The following is an 18,585-nucleotide window of genomic DNA, read 5'->3' on the forward strand; positions in this document are numbered from 1 at the left end:
CGAGTTTGACTCTCAACTCTGCTTTTAACAGCTTCTAAGCGTTAATGCTTTTCATCAGTAAGCTGGGTCTGACAGGATCTCCCTCAACCAGGCATTATGACGATTCAATGAAAAGATGTGCTCTGACCATGGAGAACAGAGTTTGACACAGAGCAAATTCTCAGTGAATGTTAGGAACCATTCTTAGAACAATACTAAAGTAAGCTCCTGGGTTTCCCTATCAGCATTTATGTCCTCATTTTATCCGAACTCCTCTCGGCCACTAAGAGGCACCTCTTCTGTGTCCTCGATGACAATATGTCAAAAGCTGACAGGCAAATTATAGGGGCTTTATAATAACTAATAATGAGCCGCACTGTCTCTGGGGAAGCCTACAATTATTTCAGTTCAGTGAGTGCTCACTGTGCCCTGACTAAGTCCTGCTAAGCTGTTCAAGGAACACAAACAGGAGGAAGGCCAGTTTCTACCCTCAAGAAGCTTTCTGTGGAACAAAAGAGGAAAAATCAACCTGTATACAATGGAGAAAGGCTAGAGAGTGCTATAGTTTTCCTAAGTCTGCTCTAAGAAAGCCCTCCACAGAGAGTGACTTACAATAGCAGAGATGAATTCTCTCCAGTTCTCCAGGCTGAAGTCTGAAATCATGGAGCTGGCAGGGCTGAGATCCCTTGGCGGCTCTGGAGAGATTCGATCCCTGCCTCTCCCAGCTTTCGGCGCAACATACAGGAGAGCTCAGTCGACCAACTCTTTGCGACCCTATGGACTGTAGCCCGTCAGGCTCCTCTGTCCATGGGATTCTCCAGGCAAGAATACTGGAGTGGGTTGCCATGCCCTCCTCCATGGGATCTTTCCAACCCAGGGATCGAATCAGCATCTCCTGCATTGCAGGTGGATTCTTTACCGCTGAGCCAGCGGGGAGGCCCCCAGCTTCTGGTGGTGGCCTCTGCTTGGTGTTCCTTGGCTCACAGTTGTATAACTCCAGTTGCTGTCCCCATCATCCCAGGGCCTTTCCCTTGGGTGTCTATCTTCACATTATCTTCTTATAAAGTCACCAATCATCTTGGACTAGGGCACCACCCCAGTGACCTCATCTTGACTTGATGCCACTGGCAAAGACCCTAGTTTCAGGCCGCGGCTGTCAGCCTTCTTCTGGAATTGCACTGACTAAAGAGAACTGCCTTGTCTGAAGTCTCGCCCCCTCCCCAAGCAGGGCCCTTGACCAGTGGATTGACACAGGAGTGTAAAGGCCCCCAGCTTTGCCCAACTCAGGGCAAATACTGCAAGCGGACCCAAGGCCCCCAGGGGTGTGGGCTGAGGCCTCGTTGAGACCTTGTCACAGCCCAACCTCTCCCTTCGCCAACTTGTGTCTCCTTCCCTTCCACGTGGATAGGAATCCCTGCCTCCGGGTCTGCTTCTCAGAAAATCCAGGCTCTGATAGAAAGGCGCCTCTATCAAATGCTAAGTCCATTATTCAAGCATTGGGGTTCCTTTTAAGCAAGAACTATATTCAATGTCATAATTTGATCCTTTTAAATGAAGACCATTATTTGCCTATGAAAGTGTCTCGCCTGAGAGAGTACTGAGTTAATCATCTGAGAAAAAGAAGAAGGAAAAAGTCAATAGTGAAGTATTTTTTATTGTGGATTCCCAAAATGGCAAATTTTCACACACTTTCAGAGGAAACATAGCTTTTATTTTTTAAGGCACCATAGAACGTCATGTTTCACTTGATCTAACTAAATTTTCACTCTTGCTCTTTTGTATTCCTGAGCTCTTTGTCAGTATTTCCTTGAAAAGAAGCCAGGGAAAAAAGAAAAAAAGATCAAAGTGGTTCTTATGGAAGCCAAAGACCTTCATATTAGGTTGAAACAAAGCATATTCAGTGCGCGTTCAGTAAATACGATTCTGGAGCCAGATTTGGCTGTAAAACACAAGAGTATAAAACTCCAGAAAGTGACCAGCACCACCCGTCAGAGTCATTTCAAGATAACCAAAGCGATTCCTCTCCATCAATCATGACATTTACAAGTTGAAGGGGGTCACACTCAGGAATTAATACAATTGATCTGCACTATTGACCAAGGTGCCCATTAAGACAGCAGGGAGTAATTAAGAAACACACACACATAATCAATGTTGAGATGATCTCAACTCCTCCAAGAGTCATCAATATGTTTTGAATAAAAGCCACATATTTGGTGGCTTTGCTCTGATAGAAATCTTTACAGAAATCAATTGACATAGTTAGTGCATGAGTTGGTGACTAGCTGTGGACACTGGGACTCATTTTCATATTTTCTACCCACATGCACCACTGCAGGAGCTAGGAAAATGAGTCAGTCTGGGAGCCCTGTGCTCCTTGGTCTGGGCTAACCGCATCAAGCCCTGTGATGTGTGAAGGGCCTACAGCATGGCAGTTAAGAGTGCAACACTAGTAGCCAAGCTGACATTGCATTGCATATGTGTGCTCAGTAGTATCCCCCTCTTTGTGACCCTGTGGACTGTAGCCTGCCAGGCTCCTCTGTCCATGGAGTTTCCCAGGCAAGAATACTGGAGTGGGTTACCTTGCCTACTCCAGGGGATCTTCCTGATGCAGGGATCAAACCTCATCTCTTGTATCTCCTGCATTGGCAGGTGGATTCTTTACCACTGCGCCATCTGGGAAGCCCAGTTCAAATCCTGACTTACCGCTCTCTGTGTGATCACAGGCAGGTGAGTGAACCTCTAGTTCCATCTTCCTTCTCTGTGAAAAAGAGCTGATTAATAATAGTGTTTACCACATAAGGTAGTTGTAAGAATTGGGTTAACATACCCCAAACTCTTAGAACTGTTCCTAGAACATAAAAGCATTAACTATCTTTGAAAACATAAATCAAATTTTGAAAAGTTTGCCATTTAAAAGGAATTACTCTGTATGAATCATTTTTCCAGGAGGACCATCTGTCAGCCCTGCTCCTGGAAAGGTTAATTGGGGTTGCTGAGAAATGAAGAATTGATGCTTTTGAACTGTGGTGTTGGAGAAGACTCTTGAGAGTCCCTTGGACTGCAAGGAGATCCAACCAGTCCATCCTAAAGGAAATCAGTCCTGAATATTCATTGGAAGAACTGATGCTGAAGCTGAAACTCTAATACCTGATGTGAAGAACTGACTCATTGGAAAAGACCCTGATGCTGGGAAAGATTGAACGCAGGAGAAGGGGATGACAGAGGATGAGATAGTTGGATGGCATCACTGACTTGATGTACATGAGTTTGAGCAAGCTCTGGGAGGTGGTGATGGACAGGGAAGCCAGGCGTGCTGCAGTCCATGGGGTCGCAAAGAGTCAGACATGACTGAGCGACTGAACTGAACTGAACTGGTTGCCTCTCAGTGGAATTGGGTAAAGCAGTGGCTAGTCATCAGACACTGGCTGAACTCAGCAGATAAGTCATATTTTTTACATCTTGTGGTAATGAACCTCCCAGACTTCCATTTCTGGGGGCAATAAACAGAATAAATACAATGAATGAGCCTCTGGGGAAAAACAGACAGCTGGATAAAATATTTAAAACTTCTCTTCATATGCACTGAGGAGATATCAAGAAAGTAAAAAATGCTCAGAGATTTTTTTTTTTAATGGTAATATTTTAATGTGAGCAAGTACCAAATCCATTTTTTGCCTGGTGGCACATGCCCAGCTCTAAGTGGCACGGGAGATCAAAAGCTAGACTGGACCCATCCCAGGAAGTATGGGCCTGCAGCAGGGACCCCAAGACCTACATGGTCAGCAGGGCTGATTCCGGTTTGCTTGCTCACCTAGGGTGACTGATAAAAAATATCCGGTAATCCATATAAAGAATATTGTTAGTGCAATATTTTAAAAATAAAAACTAATGGGGGAAAAGTCCACAATAACAACATATCAAAATTGTGAACAAGGCTGCGTGTCCTTGTTGGCTTGACCTGCTACTCTGTGCAGAGGGAGCTGACTTTTCCCATCGGCTTGCACGTGGCCTCTGGGTTAGACACCAGCCTGACGTCAGACTAGGCCATGCGGGGCTTTCTATGTATTCTGGTGTTTCAGCTGTTGATCTTTCATTAACTTTTTTCACTTGGTCCACAACAGAAGAAAATACTTTGAAAAGTGCATATATTTTATGTATGAGAACAAATTCTGAAAAGTACACATTTTCCGTTTTGCTTCAGCCTCCAAAATGGCTCTACAGGGTATTGCTATTTGGCTATGTTAGAATGATTGAAAATAAAACCAGTGGACCAGTGGGGCTAATGGAGGCAACAATAATATCAAGCCATGTTCCAAGCTATATATGTATGTGTGTATATATATACATATATATATGTATGTATATTTCAGATATACCTGAAATACACATATATCTGTAAAAACATGGTCATGAAAACAATGTTTTCCCTAATTATACATTTACTACTCCATTTACCATTCTATTCTATATACTTTTTTTAAAGTCGTGGTCAATAATCACAAAATTATTTTCACAACTCACAGTTTGAAAGACACTGTTCCAAGTTAACCACTAAGGGTAACCACAATGAGTACAACTATCAAATGGGGAGAAAAAAAAATCACCAATCCAAAAGAAGGTGGGGAAAGGGAAATAAAAAGAAACTGAAAAAAAAAGAAAATAAATAGAAATCACAAAACCAGACAGTAAAATAAATGCAAATATCATTATTGACAATAAATATAAATAGACTGAACTCTCTGCTATATCTTTGCCAGGCTGGATTTTTTTTTTAAAGAACCATAGGTATGTGATGTTTACAATAAGCATTTCTAAAATATAAGTACACAGAAAGTTGGAAAGTCAGAGTATGAAAGAGGAGAAACTAGAAAAAACTAACCAAGAGAAACCAGGTATAACTACATTAATACCAGACAAAGTAAATTTTGAAGCCAAGAGCCAATACTAGAGAATCTAAAAGGCTATGTCAAATGATCAGATCATAAAGAAAATCAATTCTATATGGGTATACACATAAAACATAAATGCAAAACATCAAACAAAAATTGAATATAAGCAAAAATTAATAGAACTCTGAGATCCTCATCATAGAAAATTTATACATCTGCTTAGTAATTGACTGACCAAGCAAAATCAAGTACATGAGGAGACAATTGAAATATTTAAAGATCATATCAACATGCTTGGCCTAATAAGCATAGAACTCAAAAAAAATGAATATGCATTACTTTCTTGCACATAGGAAACATTTTTTAAAATTCACTCTGTGCCAGGCCATTAATGCAAACCTCAATAATAAATCACAAATAATGCATATCCAATCACACTTTCCTGGTTTAAAAAATGCAATTGTTAGAAATTAATATAAAGTAACTGGAAACTCTACTTGTTTAGTAATTTTAAAACAGTGCTCTGAATGAAAGAACAATGGAAATTTAAAATATTGAACTGAACAATAATGAAATATATACAAACTTTAAAGATGCAAATAAAATGATGAATGAAAATGTACAACTTGAATATTTATATTAGGAAAGAAAGGCTCAAAACTAATAAATTAACATCTTCAATAAGAAATTAGTTTAAAAAAAGTAGTGTAAGTCCCAAGAAAGTATAAAGAAAAGAATAATAAATGTAAGAGAAATTTTCCTCAAAATAGAAACTAAATAGATAATATTGACAGTCTACTTCTTAAAGTGGATTTATTAATTTTGAGCCTCAGCTAAAATTATGGTGAATATCACTCACAAAACAGATGCATTGGCACAGTATCAGGTTAATGAAGAAACACATTTCCCCAAAGATGTAAATATATCATTAAATAAAATAACTTCCATTTATGATTTTTAAAAACTCTCTTGACACATTAGTAATAATAGGGAATTTCCATATCCTGAAAAAGGATATACATACAAAATTATGCCAGGCATGCAATTAATGGCAAAATATTAAGAGAACACCCTTGAGTATCAGTAGCAAGGCAGCTTGCAAACCTTTGCTACTTTGATTCAGAATTGTACAGGTCTTAGTACTGTAATACAAAAAAGAAGAAAACCTATTAAAAATAGGAAAGAAACAAAGCTCATTATTCATTATATAATTTTAATTAACAAATGATGTTAATTTTAGCAAGCATGCGTGCGTGCATTCTCAGTTGCTAAGTCATGTCTGACTGACTCTTTGAGACCCCATGGACTGAACCCCACCAGGCTCCTCTGTCCATGGAATTCTCCAGGCAAGAATGCTGGACTGGGTTGCCATTCTCTTCTCCAGAGGATCTTCCCTACCCAGGGATTGAACCTGTGTCTCCTGCATTGGCAGGTGGATTTTTTTTTTACCACTGAGCCACCAGTTTTTATGTGGAAAACACTAAAGAATCAACAGATAAATATTTAGATTAATAAATGTGCTTACCGACTTGCTAGATTTAGAATTACCATGCATTCATTAAGATAATCATATTCATTGTAATACAACTGAGATACAACTCAGTGTCTTAAAAAAATAAAAACTGTGTCTCATCATGTGAAGCTAATTTAATTGGAGCAGGTGAGAGAAGGTGCTCCATGCTACCTAGTCACCTGGAGACCCGGCTGATAGAGATACCACCCTATTCAACATGTGGTTTCCCAAGGCTTTCTGGCATCCACATCCAGCACCTTAGAAGGAAGGGATAGGGGGCCACAGAGGAAGTTTTTATGGGCCAGACCTCAATGTGGGATACAGCATGGTTACCCCCATTCCAGCTTTCAGAGATCAGTCACATGGCTGTACCTACATAGAAGGGAGGCCAAGAAGATGTGGGTCTAGGGAGAAAGGGAAACACCTTTAATGATAACCAAAGTGGTCTCTGCTGCACAACAAATAAAAATTGTATAACTGGGCAGAACAGCAATTCAAAAATACATTTTTAAGCAAGATGCCAGTTACAAAAGATGGATAAAGACTTTTTGAGAAAAATTTTCAACTTTTTTTGAAAGACTTTAATAAACAGGGATATTTCATGTACACAAATAAGTTGTCACTTCTTCCTATAGTAATCTACAACTGTAAAACCATCCAATCAAAATACTAACATTATTTATGGTAACTGACAAACTGATTCTAAAAGTTATATTGAAAAACAAAGGACTAAAAATGGCAGAAAATTCACAAAGGAGAATAAGGAAATAAGGGAAAGGACTTTTAGAATCCACATCAGAACTAGTTATAAAACTGCAGCAACTAAAATAGGAACTGATGAAATGTCAAACAAGGTAGACCAATGGAATAAAACAGAAAGGCCAGGAAGTCCACACATATAAGAAGTTTTGACTCATGACAATGACAGAGGACTTGGAAAATCAGTGTGAGAAGGGAAACTATGCAATAGATGGTACTTGAATATCTGGTTATCCAATGGATGAAAAAAATGTTTAATTGGATCTCTACCTCCCACCATACATAAAGGTTACTAATTCCAATTCAAGACTTAATGTAAAGGGAAAATCTACAAATTTTTAAGAAGATGATGCATAAGAATATATTTACCAGATATATTAAATATTTTAAAGCTCAAAATCATAAAGGAAAAAGATCAATAAATTTAACTCTTTAAAATTAAGAACTTCTATTTATCAAGTGGATCAATAAGAAAGATACAAGTAAGTTATCCAATATACATATTATAAGAGACAAAAAATTAATAGCAGTAATATTAATAGCAGTAAAGGATTCCTATAATTCAATATGAAACAAAGACAACAACTCACTACAAAAATGAGCAAAAGACATGAACAGACATTTCACAGAAGAAGAAATATAAATGGCCCAAATACATGTGAAAAAATTTCCACTGCATCAATAATTTGGAGAAATGCAATCTAAAAACACAAGATGCCATTTCACACCTATCATGTCCGTAAAAAATTTAAAATAGAACAAGGCAGATTCTCATACAGTGTTGAGAATTTCAACTGGTATTGTCATCATTTTAGAAAACGATTTGGTATTCCTAGTAGTTGGTAAAGGCCTGAGCATAAAGGTCTAAGCCCCAACTTACCAGTGATAATAGCTACCAGGGATGATGATAGAAACTGACAGAATTTGCCTGGTATGAGATATGAATTAATCCCACTAGTGTCAAAGTTTAATGTCTTCAAATATGGTATGAGATGTCGCATGGCGGTTAAATGAGTAGCTTTGAAATCAGATTGCCTGGGTTTAAAGCTTGATTCTGGCCACTTATTAACTGTGACCTTTGTTAAGACCCTTAACCTCTCTGTGCCTCAGTTTTACCATCTCTAAATGGGGACAATAAGCTTGAGGAGTCAGTGAATGCTATTGTAATTACTAATTCCTTTAGATGTTCCCCTGGATACAAGGATGAATGTGTAAGAGAATGGGGCTGGTGGTCCAGACTGGGGCAGTTCCTGCTGAAAACACTGGTTATCCATCTTTGGGGTTTACTGTCTCCTCAAGACTGTTCTTTAGGTGCGGTCTCAGGTGAAGACCAAGTTTGGTAAATCCTCATATTTCTCAGCTAGAATGCAGCATGTTTCTAACAATTTCATGCAAACCACAAAAAACCCCACAAATTCCATGTCTAGTTTCCAGGCATAAATGAAGAAAATGAAGTCGCTGCTATTTTAAAAGCTAATTACTGGTAAAATACTTCCATATTCACATTTCCTGTGAAATAAAGGTCTCTGGCAGGCAGAGCTATTCAGTAACACTTTTGTTCCAAGCAGGGGTTTTCCTTTGGTACAGAACATGCTGTACCCTACTCAGAAAATGTCTGATTTAGTTCTGAAGGGGAGACCGTGAAAGCATATAATTTTTCATTACAAACATTTACACATTTAAAAATATCTATCCCATCTCACTAAAGAGATATGAATGCTGTTGGTGAGTTCTTTCATTTTTGAAAATTTTATGATAAATAAATGAATAAAACATACAGAGATGCCTAGTTTAGTGTCTGGAATTGTAACAGTAAGCAAAGAAATTTGACCACAAACAAGCTACACTCGGAACACAAGTTTTAAGACGCCTTCATATCAAATTTCAGCTTCTTTGGAAGAATGATCTTTAGAAATATTTTCAGGGATTCAGTATGTTCAATTTTGAGCATTTTCCTATATGTATACTATCGGTTCTTCTCAAAAAGCTGTATTAGTTAGAGAATAAGGAAGAATATAAAGAAAAAATCATTTTGAGCTTTTTGCTTCTTAATGATTGAAGTCAATACAATTCCAAATTGTGTAGGATCCAGACCATGTACCTGGTGCTGTCCAAATACTAGAAAGTACTTCACAGAGTTAAATATTTTGAGTTTGAGCTCAGAATTCTGCAGTTCCCCATGTCAGTTTATCTAGAAAACTACATATATTTTTGAATGCCTCCAAATCACTTGGTATAAGTAGAAAACAGGGGGGTTCCCTGGTGGCTCAGTCATAAAGAATCTGCCTGCTAATGCAGGAGACACAGATTTGATCCCTGATTCGGGAAGATTCCATGGGCTGAGGAGCAACTAAGCCCAAGTGCAACAACTACTGAGCCTGGGCCCTGAAGCCTGGAAGCCGCAACTACCGAGCTCACAGGCCGTGACTACCGAACGCCTGTGTCCCCTAGAGTCTGAGCTCCACAACAAGAGAAGCCACCGCAATGACAAGCCTGCACACCACAACTATAGTAGCACCTGCTCTCTGCAACTAGAGAAAAGCCCACACAGCAACAAAGACCCAGCACAGCCAAAAATTTAATAAACAATTTTAAAATTATTCCAAAAAAAGAGAAGAAAACATTCTTCCCTTCCAGTTAAAAAACAAAGTGGAAAGAATAGCCTTCACTTGTCATCTCCAGTTCCTCACCTCTGATTTGCTCTTTTCATTTTAGAAAAGCATTATGCAAAATTTAGGCCATAAAAAGGCACACGGAGCAAAACAACCAATGGCCAGGTATTGGGTTGGCCAAAAAGTTTATTCGGATTTGGAGCAAAACAACCAGTGGCCAGGTATTGGGTTGGCCAAAAAGTTTATTCGGATTTTCTGCAAGAAGCTAAGGCAAAATCCAAACAAACTATTTGGCCAACCCGATACCTACCTTGAAGCCTGATAAATAACCTTATTGACAACACAGATGAACACTGCTCCATCACATAAGTCTCCCTCCTGAACTTGAACTATAGTATTCCCACACATCTCCACAATTTTATCATGTATGTATCCTTAAACCATATGGAGTATTTTTTGAGTTTTTTAACTTTGTGTAAATAGTGTCATAGAGTATGTATTCTTATGCATCTGGCTTTACTCATTCACCCTTATGTGTGAGAATTATCTATGCACATACTTAGCTTACGTTCACTCATTTTTACTGCTATATGATGTTCCACTGTATAAATACACCACAGTTTAAGTCCTGATTTAGTGCGTGTATGTGCACACTCAGTCGTGTCAAGTCTGTGGCCTCATGGAACTGTAGCCTGGCAGGTTCCTGTGTCCATGGATTCTCCAGGCAAGAATACTGGAGTGGGTTGCCATTTCCTACTCTAGGAGCTCTTCCCAACCCAGGGATCAAACTCGAGTCTCTTACATCTCCTGCAATGGCAGGCACGTTCTTTACCACTAGCACCACCTGGGAAGCCCCCAGATTTAGTGAATACTGGCTATATTCATTTACTACTGCAAATGGACATTAGTTGTCTCCATTTCTATGTGTCAAATCCTCTGTAACTTTTGGTAATGTCAATTTACATTTTTCTCCCAGTCTGCTATCCTTTGTGACTTAACTTGCATTTCTCCGATTGGTACTGCTAGTACAGTTAAGTCTCTTTCTTGTAAGTTTCTCGCCACTTTAATTTTCTGAAAATTGTTCTACATACCTATCTTATTGAGCGGGAGGTTTTTTAAATTTTTAACACAGCCAAATTTATTAAGGCCTTTTCTTAGTGGTTTAATCATTTGTCCTTTACCCTGAGGCCATAAAGATATTTTTGCATATTTTCTTCTATAATAATTTTGCCTTTCAAATTCCTCTGGTGAGAATTGATTTTTGTACACAGAGACCTAATTTTCGTATGTTTTTCCCTTGAGGAGAACGGAAGACCCCAGCCCCGTTTATTGAGTCAAGTACACTTTCCCCATTGGTGTGCAGTGCCAACTCAGACCTAGATTAATTTTCTACATGTGTGTGTTCCCTACTTCTTCCTTCTGTGCTCAGTTCTTTTCAGTTAAAGTGAATCCCTTGGAAGTTTCTGTTGGAAGAGTTGGTAGGTGGTTATCTTCCTTAGAAATGCATAAAACTATTTGCCTTTTCCTGAATGACATTTAAGTAAATATACTGTGTAATTGCCCCAAACATTTTGAAAATATCCCATTGTCTTCTGTTCTGTATGATAACAGAGATCCTACAACTGTCCATATGAATTGCTTCTTTACGCATAATCTGTCTTACCTCTTGTAGCTTTATATATTTTCCTCTTTACCTTTGATGTCCTGTACTTTTAATATAATGCTTCTAGATGCAGATTTGTTGCATTTGTCTTAGTTGAACTTCTGCATGTCTTTTCAAACTTTGGGTTCTTTTTGAACTTTAAAATGTCTTTAAAAATTCTTTTTAATATTGCTTTTCCACCATGCTCTTAAATTCCTCCTTCTGGAATTTCTACTAGCTTTAAATCAAAGCTTCTCATTTCATCTTCCATGTCTCTTCATTTCATCTTCCACGTTTCCTATCTATTTCTCTGTTCTGCATTCTGTGTGGTTTCATCAGGAATATTTAACAATTCATTAATTTTCTCTTCATCTGCATCTACTCAGTTGTTTAATCTGTTGACTTTTATTTTAACAACATTGTCTTTCATTGCTTAAAATGTCTGCATGCTCTTTTTTTTCAAATCTGGATGCTCTTTCTCCCCCCCAAAATGTCCAGTTCTTGAGGTGAGAACTCTGTTCCTTCTTGTATCCCCTTCGAACATTTTAAACATTCCTAAGTGGGAGCACCCACAGTCTGTTGTTCCATGGTCTTGAAGCTTCTGCCCTTGGCTTTCTTATTTTCATATTCTACGTGCTGACCTTTGGTAAATCCATTCAGTTCCTTGTTATAAGCTGTAATATACTAATGACCATCACATCTAGGCCAGATCATCTTTTGAGCTCAAATCTCATGTGCTTTCCTCCCAGTGCTTGTATATGCCCCTAAAATTTTCACAGATACTTCAACCTCAGCCTATCCAAATGAGCTCATGACTGGCCTCATAAATGTCTGTGTTTTCTTTCACTTTCCCCATTCTTTTTGTTTTTTAACATTTTAATTTATTTACTTTTAACCAAAGGATAATTGCTTTACAATATTGTGTTGGTTTCTGCCATACATCAACATGAATCAGCTATAGGTATACATATGTCCTTGCCCTCTTGAATCTCCCTCCCACCCCATCCCGCCCCTCTAGGTTGTCACAGAGTCCTCATTCTTTTGAGTGGCACTTTCCTCTTTCTGTTCAGGCACTGAAGCCAGAAACCTGGGTAATATTGCAAATCTGCCCGTTTTCTCCGCTCTTATAATCCAATCAACAATACATGGAATGTTTAGTCGCTTAGTCATGTCTGACTCTGCACCTCCGTGGATCATAGCCTGCCAGGCTCCTCTGTCCACGGAATTTCCCAGGCAAGAATACTGGAGTGGTTTGCCATTTCCTTCTCAGAGTATCTTCCCGACCCAGGGATCAAACCCTTGTCTCCTGGGTCTCCTGCATTGTGGGCAAATTCTTTACCCACTGAACCACTTAAGAAGCCAAATCAATGATAACCTCTGCATATTCTACCCCTTTGACAAATCTCATGTCCATACTCTCTTCTCCATTTCTACTATGATGACCTGAGTTCATTTCCTGATCACTCCCTCTGGGATGCTACTATAGTGGTCCAGGTGATCTTCCAACTCTACTTTGGTCCTGTCAGATTTTTAAAATGATCCCAGACAAGAAATATATCAAGATTTTCTTTTTATTTCTCTTATTATTGTTGAACCATGAAATCACCAAAAAGATCTTCAAAATATTGTGTGCTCATTTCCGGTCTGAGATGACAACTGAATTGCAGCCTAAGAGTCAGCCTTTCTCAACTTTACAGTAATAGTAAATATATAAAGGACTCGGGGCAGGAGGGGACAAAGACTGTCACATATCCTATTGACAAGACTATGGGAGGAAATGCCAACGACATTGGAGGAAATCTGCAAAGCTGAAATGAACTTCAAAATCCATGGGTGACCCTGAGTCATGCTTTGAGTCCTGAAAAAGAGGTCATGCAGACCTGCAAGGCAGAGGAAAAAGGCATTGTTCCTCCTCCATTGGCTCTCTTGAGGCTGGAGGATCCAAAGTCACTCTCAACCAGGACACCAGGCAACCAGCCTCTTTTGTAGATAATACATTTTGAAGCAACCTGAGTATTGTTTACTCACACCCCCTTCCAACCAACAAAGCCCATGTACCCATCTCAGTTAGATTAGAGTCAGACACCCCTAGAGACCAAATGTAAGACCTAAAAAATTGGGCTGATCTCCCCACCCCTGGCTTATCTCTCACTGTCTCATCAGAATAGAATTCCAGCTCTCTGAAATCATTCTAAACTAAAACTTATAGAAACTCTGATAAAGGTAACCTTTCCTGAACAGACACTATCCATAAAGTTCTAACTGGCTTGCATAACATTTAAAGCCTACTCTACAGATTCAATCTACATTTATCATCTTAATTCTTATGTTACTTCTAAACATTGAGAACTCCAGATCCATAGTATTATCAAAGATTTCTAAAACATTTCCAGTGCTCTCCTACCTTCTTGTTTAGGTTCCCCTTTTTCCTTCTGCCTAAAAGACCCTCTCTTCTCTCTTTAAGCTCACTGAAATTGTCTCATTATTAAAAATCCATCTTCAAGGTGCAAATTTCTTCACAAAGCCTTCCCCAAATCCCTAAGTTGGAATTAATCTCTCCCTCTCCTATGTTCCCATAGAACTTACCTTGTACTCTTTATTATAATACTTATCACTGTCTGCCTTATGCAGCTAGCTCAGTTTTGCTTCTCCCATTGGACTGTGAATCTTTCTTAATCAGCTAACATATATCATAGTGTCTTCCGTATCATAGCTTTGCAGCAAACATGTATTGAATTAACTGAAGATGAGATGAAAATGAACTTTCACAAAGAGCTTCTCACTCAGGTCTCAATTTTTGCTACTCAACTTTATATTGATCTTTAAAACAATAGCTGAGATTTGTCACAAAGCCAAGCGGCAAGCTGAAAAGGAACTAAATCTTGAATTTCCTTTACAGTGTTAAAGAGGAAACCCAAAGGTGGTACATTCCCTGACAGAGGAAAGCGGAACTAAAGGCCACAAGGTGGGGTTGGGGGTCATGGAACAAAAGGAAGTCCTATTTTCTAATCTCCATAAGATGGTGGGTTTGCTGATCTCTCCTGTCTCACTAGAGAATAAAATATGTCATGGAAGACCTGAAGATGCTACAATAGTGGGAAAAGCAGGAATGATGTGACAAGGAGTAGCCGAGATGTTCAGTAGATCCATATCAATTTCTCGTCTTCCCTTCTTCCAAACAAATGGCAAATATATAGTCATTGCTAATTTTAAAGCCAGTTAGGTATTTCTTACACAATAATGAATCAACCACCCAAACAGCTTTCATCGTTACGTCCAAATTAGCCAGACACTTTAACTGTGAAGTTTGCAGTCATCCTGGAGCTAGAGGGCTATGGAGAACTTGCCGCTTTGTATTGGCCGCAAGAACTTCAAAACCCATAATGGTTTTGAAAGGCATAGAAGCTGTGCTTTGGGTTCCTCTTCTCACCAAATCCAAAAGCACATTTGCTCTTACTTTTCAATCATTTATTCAAAGCATTAATCAAGTTCTTGCTATGTTCTAAGCACCGTGCTAAAAACTAGTGGCAAAACGATGAGAAATAGCAAGCATGACCCATGGCCTCATGGAACTTACTTTCCCTTAGGGGAGAGAGATATCAATAAAATAATTCCATGAAATGACTGCTGTGAAAGAAGGCCTTGTGATACGTTTATGAGACAAAGGAATCTGAGTTACTCTGGAGAATTACAGTTTCTCTAGAAAGGGATTTTACACTGAAGTTTGAAGGTTGAATAGGCGTTTAATAGGAAGAGTGCAGAGAGGAGAAGAAAAGAGAATGTTCTTGGCAGAGTGAAGCAGGGCATACAAAGGCCTTGTTGCCTGAGAAAAGACATTTGTGAGATAAAAATAACTTTAAAGGGAGCTTCCCTGGTGGCTCAGTGGTAAAGAATCTGCCTGCCAATGCAGGAGACACAGGTTCGATCCCTGATCTGAGATGGTCTCACAAGCCACGAGGTCACTAAGCCCGGACACCACAACTACTGAAGCCCGCACTCTGCAAGAGAAACCACTGCAATGGGAAGCCTGCGCTGTGCTCCGCAACTAGAGAAAGCCTCGCTGTGCTCCGCAACTAGAGAAAGCCTGCATGCAGCAGCAAGGACCCAGCGCCGCCAAAAGTTAGAAAAATAAACAAATAAATAAAATTATTTTTTAAAAAATAGCTCTAAAGCTAACGTGGTAACTACATCACATCATTCTTTCTGTCTGCCATACTACCTACTGCCCAAGTTCATGGGATTCTACAGAAAGGTTCTGTTTAATAAAAGTTAACTGTGTAGCAGTTTGGAAGCTTAAAATTGCAGGCTGTTTTAAAAAGTTGAATGAAAAGCGTGTCATCATATGGGGGAGGGGGGAGATGTGAATACCTGAGTGTGTCCAGAGACTTCTGAATTGTTTCTTTTTAATTTTTGTGACCCATCCTCCTTCCACTTCCTCTCTGAGCTCAGATGACCGTCACAGGGTCCAAGTTTTCCCTTCCGTTATTCTGCATTTTCCCCTTCAAATGAAGGACAGTCCCACAAAAACCAACTCAGAAAGGATTTCATTATCCTTTCCTGGGCAGTCACTGGACTTACTAACTAAGCTAACTGCACAACTCCATTGCACTTTGTTTAAAGCTCCTGGGATAGAAACCAACATTATTATTATTTTTTTTAATTATCAGATAAGAGGAAGCTGATTGGTTTTGTACATCTAAGAGCTCATTTCTTAAAATTTCCAAAATTTGTTTCACTGATTCAGAATGACTCTTGAAGCCATATGTTAATTCAGTGTTTTTACCTACTGGCCAGCATGTTCTGATTTCTGCCTTGTTAGGGGCAATACATTAATCTCCTCCCACAATCCTGACATATAGGATTGGCACAGCATTTATTAATTGACCTTTCACTTAAATTGGTTTTCTTTTTACCTTCACCACATCCAACATCTTGGACTGACCATATCTGTGTTTTTAACACAGTGTAAAATGGGGTCAAGCTGCTACTTCCTGAGCTGCGTTCAATAAATAAAACTAATAGCTGAGATTGATTACCCATTTAGATAGCAAACTACAAAACCCAAGATGGATTGTGTAATTTGCAGCTCTATGACATGTATTAAATTTCCAGACATAAGATAAATAATTCATGTAAATAACCAAGAGAGGATAACCAAGAATGAAGTTGTATGGTCCTCCTTTCACGGCAGGCGAAATAAATGACAAATTTAATGACAAAGTTCATTAACTTTTGACTTAGGTTCTCCTATAAGTGTATTTTAACTAACCACCACCTACTTGAAACCATGTATAGATTAAGGAAATTCTGTGATCTGTCCTTATTTAGAGGCTTTCTTAATTGAACGTCTAGACCCCTCCAAAAATAATCTCTTAGCCTACACGTTTCTTGCTGTTGTTTAGCTGCTAAGTCATGTCTGACTCTTTTGCATGGACTATATGCACAATATATATGGACTATAGCCCACCAGTCTCCTCTGCCCCTGCGATTTCCCAGGCAAAAATACTGGAGTGGGTTGCCATTCCCTCCTCCAGGGGATCTTTCTGACCCAGGGATCAAACCTGCATCTCCTGCATGGCAGGTGGATTCTTTACCTCTGAGCCCACTCTGAATTCTACCACCTTGTGATTTAGGTAATTACGTCCCTCAGATAACGATTGGAGGGCAAAAGGAAAAAAAAAGCAAGTATAAAAAAGGATATGAGTGCTAAATTCTTCTTCATTGGTGCCAAGAGAGTAGAACCTGGTAGATAAAATGTGAAATGAGCGTTGAATTTTGTTTATACTTGCCCATGTTTAAATTGGTAAGCTGAACATAATCACTTAACCCCTAAGGTTTCCTAACTTGCAAGATAAGGATAAATAGTCCACTCTATAAGGTGGTTTCATGGCTTAATTCGATTTGAGGAAGCCAAGATAATCCTCATATCCTCCCAGAGAGATACATAAATAAGGGATGATGTGATGTTCAGAGCCTTTAGTGAAGAGGCTCTGCCACTGGGATAGTCCAGCCTGGGATGAGAGAGTGGCTACATTTGTAAACTGTCAAAAATAGCATGTGAGCCGAGGCAGTGTGGATCCCTAGCCTTCAGGGATGAGAACATAAGCACGTCTGGGTACTCTGTAGCTCAGAGAGTACTTACTGCTGGTGCTCATACTGGACACTGCTTTTGTCAGTGAAGTCCTTCCAAAGTGTCTACAGACAGCAGACCAGGTTTTTCTGGAATATTCTAAAGATGAAGAGGATTCTGCTTTCCAAGTGTTTTTTGTAATGGGAGTTATAAGCAACTAACTTGACTTTCACTCTTTAGAAGAATCGTTACTGTTACTACCATTTCCATTTGACAGATAGGAGAAAAGCACAGAGGAGAGTTCAGTGGTTCATCCAGGACAATAAAGATGGGGGGGGCGGCGGGGACACAAACGAGGCTCAGCTTGAGCTCACTCTGTGCCCTACTATTTAAGAAGCAAAGAGACGGAGTCTGGAATCTTCTTTTGTGTTGACTTTGTTCTTCTCATAGGATCCAAAGTTGGCAAATCTTCATCAAGGATGATAGTTTGAATTTCAGGAATTCCTGAGGCTTTGTATAAAAGTACAGGCATACTAGGGTTTCCCTAGGGCTCAGTGGTAAAGAATCTGCCTGCAATGCAGGAGACACGGGCTTGATCCCTGGGTCAGGAAGATCCCTTGCAGATGGAGATGGCGACCCACTCCAGTATTCATGCCTGGAGAATCCCATGGAGAGAGGAGCCTGGTGGGCTACAGTTTATAGGGTTGCAAAGAGTCAGACACAATTGAGCAACTAAAAGTACTGGCATACTATCAGTTCTGGGTATAAATTCTCTGCAGTAACCCCTTTTACTTTGGATATAATACTTGGGTTGCAGGTCTCTCCAGGCATTGCATTGAGCTACCATAATCAAGGAGTCCCTCACTACATATAATAACAAACGAGTCTTTGAAAATTTTCTGGGAAAGTTAGAAATGAGTGAGGAGGTAACATTTTGAATACATTCAGATTAAAGCAGAGGCTTCGTATTGTCTCAATGAGGGAGGAGTTTAGGGGAGTTGATTCTGTCTTTGACAAACTTTCATCAGGTTTTGTAGCCACAATAATACCAGGGGCTCTTCTCTCGGCCCAGGGACAGAGTCGCCCTTTTGTCAGCTCCAGCCCTACACCCTTCCACA

This window comes from Dama dama, chromosome 30 (assembly GCF_033118175.1).
Source record: "Dama dama isolate Ldn47 chromosome 30, ASM3311817v1, whole genome shotgun sequence".
Classification (NCBI taxonomy): Eukaryota; Metazoa; Chordata; class Mammalia; order Artiodactyla; family Cervidae; genus Dama; species Dama dama.